General features: G+C 48.1%; 1 long non-coding RNA gene across 1 annotated transcript; it reads left to right on the top strand.

Moving 5' to 3' along the window:
• The first annotated feature begins 5,533 nt into the window (after positions 1-5,533).
• LOC311601341 lies at positions 5,534-8,138 on the top strand. Its single transcript, XR_014780533.1, has 3 exons — positions 5,534-5,762; positions 7,589-7,657; positions 8,075-8,138. It is a non-coding gene; the product is annotated as an uncharacterized lncRNA (long non-coding RNA).
• The last annotated feature ends 8,188 nt before the right edge of the window (positions 8,139-16,326 follow it).

Below are 16,326 nucleotides of genomic sequence, written 5' to 3'. Positions count from 1 at the left end.
AAAACCCCACTGCCTGGTGTGCTGTTGAGAAGCAGCAGAGCATCAATGTCAGTGGAGTTTCAGGGCACACAGGGCATGTGACCTGGGCCTCCTCACTGAGCTCACAGCCTAATGGCAAGAAGGGGAGGGCCCAGGAGGAGCAGCAAAGAGCTTGCCACCTGCCTGCCTCCACACTCAGGAGGAAGGAGGAAGAGTGGGTGGCAGGAGGTGGGGCTGGCCTAGCACTGCTTGAGACCCTCCAGGAGGGAAATCACAGCCACAGGAGGGCAAAGGGCACAAACTCTGCTCCAGAGTTTCCTTGTTTCCTTCGCTTCAAGTGGATTCCTAGGCTTTAAGTCTTAGGGTCCCTGGATGGGCTGAGCCTTGTGGTCACCAGACAGCACAGGCCTCCAGCTCACAGTGTCCTGGCCATGCATCCAGGTTCAAGCCGAAAGACCCCCACACCAGGTGAGGGGAAGCACAGCAGCACAGACTACCATTGGTCAGGCCTGAGCCAGCTGCTCCTGTAAAACTGTTGAGGGAAGTTTACAACCATCCACTCAGGTGCCTTTGTCCAAGCCCTGACACATCTATTCTTTTCTTTTTCTTTTTGCTTTCCCTCTTTTCTTTTTTCGTTTTCTTTTTTTTCCTAGACACAGGGTCTCTCTGTGTATCCTTGGCTATCCTGGACTCACTTTTAGACCAGGCTGGCCTTGAACTCAGTTCTCAGCCTGCCTCGGCCTCCTGAGTGCTGAGATTTGAGGTTTGGTCTTCTGCAGACATACAGTCTGTGAGATCACTGGAGCAGGCTGCTCTAACCATTAGGGACACCATTGGATCAGGCTCATCCTGAGGACCTCTAAAGAGGGCAGGGCCACGGGGCCACAACAGCTGGCCCAGAAGGAAGTCAAAAAGGAGTATCAGTGTTGGGCCAGGACTGAATGGAGAAGGAGTCTATGAGGAAACTTGGAAGTAAGATTAGGGTGCACTGCAGCAGGAGGACTGGTGCTGGTCTTGTGGGTGGGGCTGTGACTGCTGAGGTCATAGTGGTGGGCGGGGCTTGTATGCTAGGGTGGAAGGGTGGGTGGATCTGGACCTAGTAAGTGTCAGAGAAGGACACTTTGTGCACTGTGGAATCCCTTGGGAACAGGTGCTGGCAGGGGAGGGGGAGGGGCGGTGTTCTGGAGTGCTTAGAGCTGAGGCAGGGAGGTAGACAGACTGAGGCAGAGGTGTGAGGGCCAACCTGGATGTGTTGGGCACACTAAATTACTAGGGAAGCAGGAAGTGGTGAGGTGTTGTGGGTGTGTCTACAGATCCTGCAGTGTGGAGGTAAGGGGCAGCCAGGGTGAGAGGCTAGGTGATCTCTTACAAAATAGGGCTGGGCTCTGGATGTTGACCAGAGAGGGGGCAGGGTTACCCTAAGAGGAGGACATGGCTGTGTAGGTGTATACTAATGTGGGGTTGTGAGAGCTGACTGAAGAGTGGTGGGCTGAGCTCTCTTGCTGAAGCAGGGCTTGGTTGAGGTAGTCTGGCCTTTAGCTCAGTGCTGGATTGTGTCAGTATAACTTTTGATACCTACTGAGTGTTGCCTGGACCTGCTGAAGGAGAAGAGTGTCCAAGGGCTGTTTCTGCTGTGGAAGTTGTTTTGGGCTGGGCTGTGTGAGTGGTGAGATAAGTGAGCAGGGAATGCAGAGCACCAGGCCAAGGCTATGATGGGAGTGGTCACTTTCTGAGGAGGGGGCAGAAGGCTGAATCCTCACTTGACCTTCATTTGGCAGAGAACACCTGTAGCAGTGGGGCACTGTGACCTGCTGAGATAGAGTACTGGGTGGGGGCTGTGGTTGCAAAGGTCAGGGAAGGGCAGCGGGTTTCAACCTTCCTAATGCTGTGATTCTTTAACACAGTCCCTCATGTGTTTTGTTGCTATTTCATTACTGGAATTTTGACACTGTTACAAATGGAACCTCAACATACATAGCTGTTGTGGGGGTCGCGACCCACGGGATGAGAACCCTGTCTGTAGGGCGTGGGTGAAGTATTGTACATTCACAGGGAGAAGCTTTGAGTGCTGAGTTAAAGAGCTGTAGTTGCAGGTGGGAGAACAGAAGCTGTCTCTGCTGGGGTCGCTTGTGCTGGAGGTGTTGTGAGTGGGGCAGTGATGACTTAGGTAGTATTCGAAGGCAGGGCTTGATGCTTAGTTGCAGCTGAGGCTGATGATGTAGGCATAGTGGGTAGAGGTTGCAAGCCAAGGTAGGAGCTTTGAGCAGTGACAGGTCGGCCTCCTGTCTTGTAAGCTGATGGACACGTTGAGCGCTGGGTGAAGTGTAAAGTGTTGGCAAAACTACTGAATGCAGTGGAGAAGAGGGAGCCTGTTTGTGTGTGCTGCAGCAACTCTTGTGGGTGGGGCTGTGAGTGCTTTCCTAGGTGGGCTGGATTTGGACTCGATAATCCAAGGAGGGGTCAATCATCTTACCTATCTCCTTTTTGGAAGGAATATTAAGAGTTCAGCTCTGGTTATTTAAGTAGGCATATTTGGAGTTATTAACAATGAATGCTCTGCCCAAATTTTGAGAAACTCTCTGAACAGACCACCCAAGGGCTGAGTCCATATGCAGTGGCAAGGATCCCTTTATATTGCAGGGTCAAACCCAGGACACACCTCCAATGCGCTGACGCAGCAGGTGCAAGGAAGTAGCCTGGAGTCTCAGTTGAGAGGGTTTTAAAAAATAGTTTTTAGACAAATAAATAGCTTCTACAGTATATGATTGGATGACATCTGATCAGAAAAGCTGCATGCAGAAGAGTTACAAGACTTAGAGTTTCATGGTTGGGTAATAGATGTAGGGGCAGTTGGCCTATAGAAAAGATTGGCTGATGCAGTCATGGGGGCATTAGGAACTTTGGGCTGGCCTCTCCTAACTGGTTGTTGCTATGTGCCAGACCACCTGCTGCTCAACTTGACCAGCAGAGGGTGTATTTGGACTTTTCCAAGGTGAGTTGATTGTGTTGCCATGTAATATTTTTTCTGTTCAGACTATTTTGTCCTTAGTCTGGAATCTGGGTTCAGGCCTTCCCTAGGTTGAACACAAAATGGAGTTTCCTTTGCAAAATGCAGTTTCTTTTTCTAAAGGGAGTTTGTTTGGTCCTTACAAACAAGATAGTTTAGACTGACCGTTTTATTTTACATTTTAAACCATTTGTGTGTGTCTGCAGATGTAGGCAGATACTCTGAAAAGCATAATCACTATTTGTCGTGGAAGCCATTCAATTGTAGAATAATATAATTACCTGAATCCTAGGTGGCATTAAACAGAAAAGCATAAAAACACAACATCTACTGGAACTCAGAAAATGCCAACACCAGGTTGTGTCAGTTTTCTTTAGGTATTTTTAATGATATTCAATAATACTACATGTGGTTTACAACCATCTATAGTGAGATCTGCGGCCCTCTTCTGGCGTGCAAGCACACATGCTGTGTAAATAATAAATATATCTTTAAATAGAATTTTTTTCTTTAAGATCCTAAGGTACAGCTTATATTTTAGTCCTTTGAATTCACATAGTGTCTTTTCTTGGGCTGTTTAGCTTTGTTTTCTATCTTTGACCTAGTGTCAGATGGTCTCCTGACCCAGGACAGGTATGTTGGGGGAAATTTTAAAACAAGCATGCTTGTATTGTGAGACTGGGTGTCTAATCCAGCTCCACAGCCAGCTCTTTAATCGAGTAGTACAACATGAAGGAATAGAATTTCAACCAAAATTAATGAAAAAAGATGGGGAACAATATGTCATTCTCACCAAAGGAAAAGCCTACCAAGAGGGCATTCCAATTCAGAACATCTTTGAACTATATACAAGGGCACAAAACTTTATTAAAAAACAGAACAAAACAAAAACAAAACCAGAACAAACTTGTTATTAAAGCACATGGCGATTCAATTGTGGGAGAATTCAGTGCCCCACTGTAAACAATGGACAGATCACTGATGGAGAAACAAAATAGAGAAATACTGAAACCAACAGATGGAATGAATCCAATGGAACCAATGGTTATCTACAGAACTTTTCACTCAAACACAAAAGAATATTCTCTCTTCTTAGCCCCTCATGGAACCTTCTCGAAAATTCGTAGTATATAGTCGGTCTCAAAGCAAACTGTAACTTATACAAAAAAATTGAAATTACCCATTGTGCTTTCTCAGATCACCATGGATTAACATGGATCTCAACACCAGAAATAAGAAAAACCCTATACAATCATGGAAAATGACCAACTCTCTACTCAGTGACAACCGGGCCAGGGAAGAAATGAAAAAGAAATTAAAGACTGTCTAAAATTCAATGAAAATGAAGGCACATCATACCCAAGCCTATGGGACACAATGAAAGCAATAATAAGAGGAAAGTTCTTAGCACTAAGCGCCTTCATACAGAAATTGGGGAGATTCCATGTTAGCCACTTAATAGCTCCTCTGGGAGCTTTCACAACAAAAGAGGCTGACAAACCCTAGAGGAGTAGATGGCTGCAAATAATCAAACTCAAGCTGAAGTCAACAAACTAGAAACAGAGGACAATACCAAGAGTGAACAGAAGCAAGGGGCTGTTTGATAAGAAAGTCAACAAGATAGACAAAAGACACACACTTAGCCAAACTAACTAAAAGGCAGAGAGAAAATATCCAAATCAACAAAACCAGAAAGGAAAAACAGAACAGAACAACAGACACTGGGGGGGAAAAAAACAAAGAAACATTAGGTCTTACTTCAAAAAACCGTAGTCTACAAAATTGGAAAATCTAAAGGAAATGGACAATTTTCTTGGTAGATTCCATTTACCAAATCTAAATCAAGATCAGGAAAACAAGTTAAATACCTGTATAACACCTAAGGAAAAGAAGCAGTCATTGAATGTCTCCCAACCAGGGGGGAGGACTGGAAAGCCTCAGGGCCAGATGATTTTAGCTCAGAATTCTACCAGACTTTCAAAGAAGAGCTAATACCAATACCCTTCAAAATATTGCACAAAATGGAAACAGAAGGAACATTGCCAAACTCACTCTATGGGACCAGAGCCATTCTGGTACTTAGAACACACAAAGACCCACCAAAGAAAAATAATTTCAGGCCAATTTCCCTTATGAACACTGATGAAAAATATACTCACAAACAGAATCCAAGAACACATCAAAGATATCATTTGCCATTACCCAGTAGGCTCCATCCCCGGAATGCACAGTTGGTTCAACATATAAAAATCCATCAATGGAATCCATCATATAAAAAATGGAAGGAAAAACAAAACATGATCATCTCATTAGATGCTAAAAATCATGTGAAAAATGCAACACCACTTCATGATAAAGGCCTTGGAGAGATCAGGGATAAAAGTTCTGATAAGCTGGAGCATTGACTATTTACTAATCAGTCCCAAGCCCAAGATTTTAATTTCCCTTGGGTGGTATTCAGAATATAGACTTGAGGGTGCCTCTCATCATGCTAGAAACAAATCAGTCTAATCTGTATACCAAGTCATCTGGACTGAGAAAAGAATGTCCATGCTTTTACTGAGTCTCAAAGGCATGAGTCTACCCCAGATGTCTTATAGACAAAACTTTAACTTTTGTCCCTAGTCTGTATTTGTTTCAGCAGGTTTTTACCAGGCTAACAGACTCCATCCAGAGCTTCTGAGAGCTGGACCTGCTGGAAGTTGATGTAACCCAGTCTCGCAGATGTGACTACTCCCTGTCTCTTCAGCTGGATCAGCTAAACCAGAGGTTTTTGGTAAGTGCCCCGTTACCTAGCCTTTGACAAGCTTTTCAGCCTTTCTCGGCCCCAATAACAGTGTCCCAAATGTCACCAGGAAAAAAAGTTACAGAAGAGACTGGCTTTGCCCATTGTCCCTCTTTATAGCATGAAATACTGAGTCAAGGACAACTCTCTGGCAGGAGGGACAAATGGCCACAAGGAAAAAAGCTCTTAGTTCTGTTTAAACCAATCGTGCTTTGTGCCCTCCTCATATCAAGCAAAAAGTGGGTGCCATCCGGATAATGGTCATGAGAGCACAGTACCTGGCCCTACAATAGGCCATGTCAGAGGAATATCTGTCCCTGTAGCAGGCCAACTCCGTGAATAAGTTTCAAGGAGACCCGTGATTGGGCCTTCAGGGGACCTGTCAGAGGGGGAAATGAGAGACTAGAAGACCTAAAATTGGATTTCAGGGTCACCAGGACAAAGGTTAAGAAATAGGCCCAAACAGGAGAGCAGGCATGATAAGGCATATCTGACCAGCTGAGGTAGAAAGAACCAGTCTGGCTGCAGGAGGGCAGGGAGGGTCCTGGAATTCTGTGTTTGGACAGTGAAACTCTGTCAGTTCTCAGTTTGAATCTTGACACACCTGACCTTTCCTCAGATGAGCTGGGTCAAGTTGCTCAACTTCATCCAGGAAAGAGGGCCTGGGGCTCAGACTGAGAACCTTGCCCAAGGCTGTTTGTGTAATAGCAGTCCTGGGAAGGCTTTGTGAATCCTTGTCTGTGTGCTGGCCTGGAGTTTCCTTAAATAGTCCCTGGACTTCTCACCTGGATGTGTCCAGCCTGGGAACTCACAAGCCTCACAGATGTCTCCAGCTAAGGTCAAGTTCCTCCCCTCCATGAGATCCTAAACCCTCGCAGGAGAAATGAGCTGGTGCTGTAACCTGTGGACCACGGTGGGGACCGATCTTGCGTGACGTGTACATGACCCAGCTATGCCTATATAAAATAGGATTTCCTGAATTATACCTGATGTGCGTTCATCTTACCTGTTCCTCTTGATGTCTTCCCTTTCCATCAGAATGAGACTGGTTAAAGACTCACCCGCCCCACCTTTCCTCCTGAGGTACTTTAAGTAAGAAAGACCCTTCCTGCCTTGCTGGGTGGACACCGGGACATAGCTGAACTGTGCCACCTCATTTTTCTTAGCTTCAGATAGCCACAGTCCTTGGGGGAAGGTCCAAATTCATATCTGGGGACAGGTCCTCTCTTGGTTCCCAGTGGTTGAAGCACTTTTGCCAGGTTTCTGGACTGGAGAGTGTCAATCAGGTGTTTCTGATTTCAGGCCCTCAGGGGAAGTGTGTTTCTAAAGCTGGGTTTCAAGTATTCTTGAACTGCGTGGGAGGGGCCACTCAGAGCCATTTTCTGAGGCGCCTTAAGAATTGTTGCCATATTATGCTGTTTGCATACACGGCCTTGTAGCTTTCAAAACAGTAGTTAAACTCCTGGAAGAGTGACAGATAGACATCGCATTCTAAATTCTTGCAATGGTATTGAGGGTGAGCTCCTGGGAGTGGATAGTCTAGTCTTCAGAATCTGCAGGAAAATGCAGGGGCCTGCTGTTTTGACTTTTTTATTTTCTCGTTTTTCAAGACACTGTCTCATTGTATAGCCTTGGCTGTCCTTGACTCACTTTGTGGACCAGAATGACCTCGAACTCAAAACAATCCACCAGCCTTTTCCTCTTGAATGCTGGGTCTAAAGGCAAGCGCCACCAATGCAGGCACCCTTTGGATCTTGAGTCACCCTTGCCAGGCATTTCCAGAGCTGCTTCATCTTAACTTCTGTCTCCTCTCTCAGAAAGATGAGCCTTTGGTGCATGGAGTACCGCTGGAGGCAAGAGGGAGCCAGGCGTGTTTGACAGAGGTGGTAGGTATTGGCAACCAGGTAAGCTGTCATGGGCATTAATGAATATGTGAGAAGGCCCCTTCACCCAGAGAGAGGACTGCATAAAGCATGCATGGCTCTGTGCTGGGTCCTAGGGAACCCTGAGTGGGAACTGCCACTCCTGCCAAGGAAAATTGGTTTTCTAGGAACGGGAGCTAAGATGCACTTTGGATGGACTTTGGAAACTCGTAAGAGAGCAGAGAGGAGGCCAGGCAGGGTGGCCATCACTGCAGATTCCACCACAGGGCTTGATGGTCCCTGCCCCAGGCTCAGCCATCATGTCAGGGTAAAATATTGCCAGGTGTGGGAGTGTGCCACAGTGAGAATCCTTGCACTCAGAGGCGCATGCAGGACCAGAGTCCTTTGGGCATTCAACTCATCCTTTCTCTCCCTCTGCAGGCCTGTGAGTCTTCATCCCTCTGAGCTGCAACAAGTCCATTCCTGTGTTCCCAAGGATATCAGCGTGGATCCATCTGTCAGCAGACACACAAGCAACCTCCCAGACAGCTCTCAGTCCCAAAGCAGGGCAAGGGGCCTGGATCTTGGCCACATCACAGGAGCTGAGGCAGGCGAGGGGGAGGCCACCGCCACCCACTCAGGGCATCCATCTGTTGGCAATAACGCTGGGCTCTCCCCAGTGGCCTCAGAGCCTCCTCTCCTGACTATGCCAGGGGCCCTGTCAGTAGGGCATCATCTGTTGAGTCTTCTGGCAGACTAGTAACAAAACTGGCTGACCCACACTCTCCCTCACAAGGTGTCCTCAACAGAAAGATTATTGATGTAGTTCACTTCCTTCTCCTCAAGTACACTAGGAGCAGCTGACATCTAAGGCTCAGATTCTGTACATAGTCCTCCGCGGTTACGAGGAATACTACCCTGTCATCTTTTCTAAGGCCTCTGATTGTTTGAGGCTGCTCTTTGGCCTGGAGATAGTGGAAAAAACGCCCTGGACCACATCTACTCTGTTGCCCTTGCCCTTGGGATCACCTACCATGGCACTCAGCATGGTTTTCCAGGCGTACCCAAGACAGGCCTGCTACTAATCGTGCTGTGCATCATCTTCATAGAGGACAACTGTACTAGTGAGCAGGCCTTGTGGCGCGTACTGAACAACATGGGGCTGTGTGTGGGCAGTGAGCATTTCATGTACGGGGAGCCCAGACATCTCATCACAGAGCATTTTGTGCAGGAAGGGTACCTGGAATACAGGCAGGTGCCTGACAGCGATCCTCCTTCCTATGAGTTCCTGTGTGGCCCAAGGGCCCACGCCGAAACCACCAAGATGAAATTACTCAAGTTTTTTGCCAGCATCTTTAAGCAGGATCCCAGAGCCTACCCCTTTAGATATGCAGAGGCTTTGAGAGAGGAGATAGACAGGGTCTAGGCCAGGAGGGCCGGGCAGATGGCCCTTCTGGCTCTGCCCTGCACACGTTCTACTTCCCACACGGGCAGTTCCCATCCAACCCCAGTACAGGCAGAGTCAGTCATCTAAGTACCACACCATCATGTGACACAGGGTGGGAGGAGCTGTGTGAACCACTGTCTTCTGTTCTTCCCTCTACTCTGTCCTGTCTGGGTGGCTTGAGGTTGTCTTGTTGTTATAGAATGTTGCTACCTTTACTACAAGGCTCATGAACCTGGGATGTCTTAAGTCTGCAAATGGATTTAGCAATGCCCTTGCTGTTGTTCATCCACTTCAGGAGAAGGGTATTATTGTGTAAACAAACGAGAATGACTTCCTTCTATGTTGTGCTATTTCTCAAGCTACGATGGCATTCTAAGTGGACGTTCCCAGGCAATGGGGAATGCCTTGGCCTTTCCCTGACAAACAGAATAAAATGATCTCGATTGCTTCCTCAGTTTTAGTCTCCTGTTCTGGGCAACTGCAGTGAAGGCAAAGGGAAGGTGAAAGCAATTTTTCTGCATGCTCTCTCTGAGCACCAGCTGCTTCGTGAGTGGTCCTGGGTTAGCAGGCAGCCTTAAGGCTGGTCCACCCTCTTCTAGGAAATGGTGTCGCTCAAGTGCCCCAACCCTGTCAGGAGGACAGGTGAGAAATCCCTTCACAGCACAAGTACAGCAATGTTGCCGAGGGGTCACCTTCAGCTAGTAGCCCCAAGTTGGTGGAGTAAACCAAGGCCCTTATGGGTCTCAGAATTAACTAACCAGGAACAGGGCCTGGGGCGGTGTGAATGACTTAGGGCTGGGAGAAGGGAAAACTGCTCCAAGCTGCTGTGCTGCTGGACTTGGCATGGAGGACACGGGCTGGGGTTTCCTCGGTGACTGAACACTAGGATAACACATACAGTCAGAAAGGGTGTATCCCCATCACCCCCAAACAGGAAAGGAAAAGTGTGCAGACAGGAAGCCTCTCCTGGTGTTAGAGTTACAGAGGACACAGCACGTGTAGGGCATGGTTCACCTCTGCCCTCTGCACGTGTTCCTACACACACACAGGGTAGAATCATGGGAAGGTGAGGCCTAGAGCTCTTGGCAGGGCCTCTTCCACCTCTCTAGTCAGGAGAGACAGAGATGACTACTAAGGGTGTATTATTGTGTTGTCTACATGTGAAGTGTTCTGCACGTGTCCCTGGTATCCCCAGAGGACAGAAGAGGATGCCACATTTCATGGAAGCAGTGTTCCACACGCTTGTGAGTTTGCATGTCAGTGCTAGAAATTGAACCTTCCTCCTGCAAAATCAGGAAGTGCTCAGCAAAGCTCTAGTACCAGGCCAATTTGTTTTTTAAAAAACAAACAAACAGACAAAAAAACATTTCAATCCCTGTATAGGAGAGTGTGAGGGAGGACTCATGCATGCCTCAGTGCTGGTGGGGAGCCAGAGGATATATCTCAAGTTGGCTCTTCCTTCCACCTTGTGGTGTTGGTACCTAATTGGCTTCTGTTGCTGCTGCAGTATGCAGTCCAAGCTGGCTGTCTGGGAAATTCTGGCCCATTCTCCTGCCTCTCCTGCCATCTTGCCAAAGGAGTGCTAGGATTCCTGCATCAGGTGCTAGCTGCTGCATCCCACTATTTATGCAGGTTGCAGGGAGGTAATCAGACAGATCCTCAGGCATGAGCAGCTTCCACTCTTTTCCTGTGATCTGTCCCCCCCAACCAGAAGATAGCATTTTAGCTCAGTTCTCTAGTGCAGTTGTGACCGAGATCTTAACATGTGTCCAACAAGCAGGAGGATTTAGTAAAGTTTATTCAGGAAATTTCATTCTGGCTGCTTGGCTGTCCCCTGCCCCTCCTTTCTCTGTGGTTCTCTCCCCTCAAGGAACTGCACCTAGAGGTTCACAGTCAGGTCCCCACTTCCCAGATGAGGAACTGTCAGGCATCCTAGCATTGGGATCGTCCCCTCTTCACACCATTTTGTGAGGTTTCTCAAATGGAGAAAGCCACTCTGATCTTTCTGAATTCAGGTAGGCACTTTGCAGGGACCCTAAAGGTCTCTCTTTGAGTACCAGGGGTGTGGAAGTCACACAGCTTTGTCCCTGTGGTCAGCCTAGCCCAAATGCCTCACACTCTATGGATGAACCCCCTTTCCTTCCATTCTGGGGAACCCAGCAGAGACATCATTTTTAGGCACTCCCAGAGGAAAAGATGAGTGAGTAGCTTGTAGGGTACGCACAGGTCCTGAGAGTGCACTGTGGGAGCTCTGGTCTGGTTACAACAACTTCAGATAATCAGGGTCCGATGGTCTGGTGAGCTGCACCCAGCAGCTACCAACATGGGGCAGTGAGACCCCTCCTTTCCTGATCAGGGGCCTCTGTGGATAGAAGGCATTAGAGAGGTTCCCAGAAAGAAAGAGGCCCCAGGACTTAGAAAGAGGCCCCAGGACTTAGTCAAGACTGAAGATCAGACTTAGTCTCAGAAGCTGCAACACATGTCCATGGCCACTGACAGCCAAGTGCAGTGTATCCTGCTGTGGGTCTGGCAACAAGTCTCATGTGACTTAGAGGAAGAAAGGGCAGCTCCCTAAGCTTCTGCATCCCCATCTGCATCAGGGACCTTGGGGGTTGGGGTGTCTCAGAGCCATTTTGTGAGATTCCTGGAAGGAGAAAGCCTCGATTCTCTTTTGAAGCAAATGGGCAAGAGCATAGGGTGGGCCAAAGGGGCCTCTCTCAGGATAGGTGGGCCACAAATAGTGCTGCTTCATGGCGTGGTTAGCAGGCCAGCCAGGAGGGCTGTGTCCAGGGGCTCCTCCTTGGGGATTTAGCACAGGAGCCTGAGAGCAGACTGTGCTGGCTCTGGTCCAGAAACAAGCACTTCAGATCATCTGGGTCACATGATCTGGTTTCCCTGAAAGAGGATCCCATCATCCCCAGGGTGAGAGTCAGACCTGAGAGTGGATGGCAGAAGACACAGTGCAGAGAGAGGGCCCCACAGCTGTCCCCTTGTGGTGAGGGAACACTGTGCCAAACAGGTTCCCAGTTGCTGGAGTCAGCCCTTTGCCCAGTAGGGCACTGAAGACAAATACACAGGAGCTATTTTTAGAGGTCCAGTTATTCCTGACAGTGGCTTAGCATTCGGCATGTATGTAGGACCTGAGACATGCATGACAGCAGAAGCCCCACCCCATCTAGAAGGCACCCAAATGGTATTTCCACCTATGTGTACTTGGAAGAGCAGGTCGATCCCACTCCTCTCCAGGCATTCAGTGAATGATGCCATTTGGGGACTTCAGAAAGAGAAGAGGACCAAGTGTCTGTCAGTCAAGTTGTGTGCTCTGAGTGCTTCCGGGAAACTGATCCACAGATTGACATGCATTGCAGGCAGACAGGCAGACAAGCAGACAGACTGGGATAATCAAGCTACTGTGTATAGGTTTATCAGTGATGAAGGAAACTAAGGCTGACTTGTATGAGTGATTGCCTCTGAAAGCGTCCTCATCTGCCTTCTGCGACCTCAGGGTCAGCACATGTGGCGAGGGTTATAAGTGTTGATTGTGGTTGTGAGTGCTTAGAAGATGTCTCAGCACTGACATACAGGAATGAGATCCTCATCTACCCTTTGGGTTAACCAGGGCAGGGGTGGTAGGATGGCCAGGCTATCAGGGCCAACTGACAGCACAGGTTGGACCTGAGAATCACTTCCTAGATAGAGGCTCTAGATAGTGGTAGTGCAGCCTGACACTGAGCGGGGCCCATGTTCTTGGTCTACACAGCACAGGAGGGCTTCCACACTCCCTCAGCCACGGGGGTCCTAGATGTTGTTCCTGTGGGCATCTGTCAGCGCTGCACCGTCCAGCGGAAATAAGACACCAACAACCAGACTTCTTCTGGAGATCTTTACTCAGGATTAAGCTCAGTGGGAATGGCCCCGAAGAAGGGAAGGGCCAAGCTTAAGTACAACTCAAGGGCCAATCAGCTCATGCCAGGCGCCACCTCCTCATAGGTCAGAGCAGGACTGCTCGTCATCAGATCACCAGTTACCCTTGCACAGCCTTTTGCCATATAAGGACTTGTTTATCTTCGAGAGCGCTCGCAGTCGGGATGGCAGAAGGCAGAAGCATACGCCATATTAAGGCGTGGCACCTCGCAGCTCTCCACAGGCTTCTTTGCTTCTGCTTGCAGTACTTGAGGTGACAGAAGAGCTGGACTTGTCCCAGGGAGAAAGGCCTAAGATACGTAGAAGTAAGGGAGCAGGGCCAGAAGGAGGAGCAAGGAGACCTCTGAGTCAGCGCATAAATAAGCTCTCCCTACTGTCAGCTGGGCCTGGTGGTGGGGAAGACTGTGGACCAGAAATGCCACCTCTGACTTCCTGCTCTGGGGACCTCTGAGGCGGGGATCATCGCTGTCCTTGACCTGAAGCATGGATGTCACTGATGGAGGTCAGCAGGGGACTTGTGAGGAGTCAATAGGACATCCTTCAGAATCCCCAAGACAAGAGTGGACCGCTGCTCCTCTTGCCAGTCATGAGAAACACACTAGGGGTGCTCAGATGGGCTCTGTCTTCACTCCAGTCTCCTCCTCAGGAAGCTGAACCTGCCTGGTGAGGGAAGGGTATATGTACCAAGGCAGTAGAGGGAGCCATGTGAGGTTAGCAGAGAAGGTATCCATGATCGGCCATCCATCCAAGTGAGCAAGCACAGTAAGACTCTGGTGCCCCATTTTTTGCCATCACCCCTTGGTGGGGAGGCCTGAGGACACTCAAAGAAAGAATAAGCAGGTTACCAAGATGAGGCTTGATAGCCTATGTCCAGCTTAGTCTCAGACCTAGGGGAGGTGAATAGAGTGAAAGCAGGAGGGTGGAATGGGAGGATACAAGTGACAGGATAGCAACTGAGTTGTAGTCTGAATAAATTAATACATTTAAATTTTAAAATAAGCAATAAACCTTGATGGGACTGAGCCAACTCCACAAGTCAGGGACCACATAGAGCCTGTTATGTTGGGGGATGGTCTGAAGTACTTTGATGCTAATCACTGCTTGCTGTCTCTGTGACCCACCTTTTTTCTTAATAAAAAGCTGTCCCACCTGGGCAGGGTAGAGGACACAGGTGGGGCTAGGAGAGAGAGGAATCCTGGGAAGAAAAAGGCAGGAATGCCAAGAGGGGGAAGGAAAGAGACCTAAGGAAAGGAGAAGAAGGCAGCCATGGGCTAAATGGAGGAGAAGCACATGGCCTGAGTGGATAGAGAAATCAGCACAGATGAAGAACATTAGGAGGAATTTGATGTTATGGATGCGAGGTAGCTTGATAGAAGTTATAGGAAGCAGATGGCATGGGATTGAGGCAGGGATCCCATGCCTGCACCACCATGGGAGGTAGTTTAGAGGATTGATATCTGCCCTGCCCCACATTTACTAAGGCTATTTTAAAATATAACACGTGTGTGTCTTCATTGATTGCTAGCAGGGCCTACAGGCAATGCATATAACAGAAAAAAATGTTATACCCATATTCTGTTTCCTGTGGAGCTCTAAGGGGAAGCTGCTGTGGATGGCCTCTCTTAGGCATCTTGAGTTAGGGTGAGTGAGGTATCTCTGGTGTTGATGATTAGTACCTAGGATTTGAATCATATCAGCAGTTGGGGCCATCTTTGTAGGATAAAAGGGATTCAAAGTTTGGACCTTCCCCCAAGGATTGTGCCTATCTGAAGCTAAGAAAAATAGGTGGCACAATCGTCTCTGTCCCAGTGTCCACCCCACAAGGCAGGAAGTGTCTTTCTTACTTAAAGTACCTCAGGATGAAAGTTGGGGCGGTGGAGTCTTTGGCCAGATTCATTCTGGTGGAAAGGGAAGATGTCAGGAGGATCAGGTAAGATGAATGCACATTAGGTGTACTTCAGGAAACCCTTCTTTACATAGGCATAGCTGAGTCATGTGCATGTTAAGCAAGATCGGTCCCCCGCCCTGCCTCCAGGGCCCCTAGGTCGATGATGGATAACAGCAGCAGGTCACTTCTCCTGAGAGGGTTTAGGATCTCATGGAGGGGAGGAACTTGACCTGAGCTGGAGACATCTGTGAGGCTTGTGAGTTCCCAGGCTGGACACATCCAGGTGAGAAGTCCAGGGACTATTTAAGGAAACTCCAGGCCAGCACACAGGCAGGGACTCACAAAGCCTTCCCAGGACTGCTATTACACAAACAGCCTTGGGCAGGGCTCTCATTCTGAGCCCTCTGGCCTCTTTCCTGGCTTACATTGAGCAACTTGACCCAGCTCATCTGAGCAAAAGTCAATGTGTCAAGATTCAAACTGAGAACTGACAGAGTTACTTTGTCCAAACACAGGATTCCAGGACCCTCCCTGCCCTCCTGCAGCCAGACTGGTTCTTTCCACCTCAGCTGGTCAGATATGCCTTATTAGGCCTGGTCTCCCCTTTAGGCCTATTTCTTAATCTTCGTCCCAGTGAATTCAGAGTTAAAATCATCTGGCCCTGAGGCTTTCCCCTCCTCCTGCTTGGTTGGGAGACATTCAATGACTACTTCTTTTCCTTAGGGGTTATAGAGGTATTTAACTTGTTTTCCTGATCTTGATTTAGATTTGGTAAATGGAATCTACCAATCTACCAAAAAAAATGTCCATTTTATTTAAATTTTCCAATTTTGTAGACCATGATTTTTTTTTTTTTTTTTTTTGCTTTGGATTATTTATTTGTTTGTTTTTTTATTTTTATTTTTTTATTTTTTTATTTTTTTTAATACATTTTTATTAATTTATACATATTACATCTCAGTTGTTAGCCCATCCCACGTATCCTCCCATCCCTCCCTTCCTCCCACTTCCCCCCCCTACTCCCCTCCCCTATGTCTGTGTCTGAGGGGGATCTCCTCCCCCTGAATATGCTCATACGGTATCAAGTCTCTCCTTGGTGACCTATTATCTTTCCTCTGAGTGCCACCAGGCATCTCCATCCAAGGGACATGATCAAATATGGGGCACCAGAGTTTGTGTGAGAGTTAGATCTTCTTCTCCACTCAACAGTGGAGAATGTCCATCGGCTAGTCCGGGTAGGGGTTCAAGGTTTTTACTGCCTATTTTTTCCTTGGCTGTTGCCACAGTTTGCGGAGGACCCCAGGGCCCAGACTCGCCTGTAGTTTTCCAGGACCCACTGGATCCTTCCATTTCCTCTTTCTCCCAGGCTTCTCACACCTAAAGTTTCAATAGGATGTCCTCCCCTCTTACATTTACACTATGGAATACTACTCA

Source organism: Acomys minous (genome assembly GCF_964271855.1).
Source record: "Acomys minous genome assembly, chromosome: 7".
In the NCBI taxonomy this organism is placed as follows: Eukaryota; Metazoa; Chordata; class Mammalia; order Rodentia; family Muridae; genus Acomys; species Acomys minous.
Note: the sequence above shows the minus strand (reverse complement) of the source record. Positions and strands in the feature narration are given on the sequence as shown.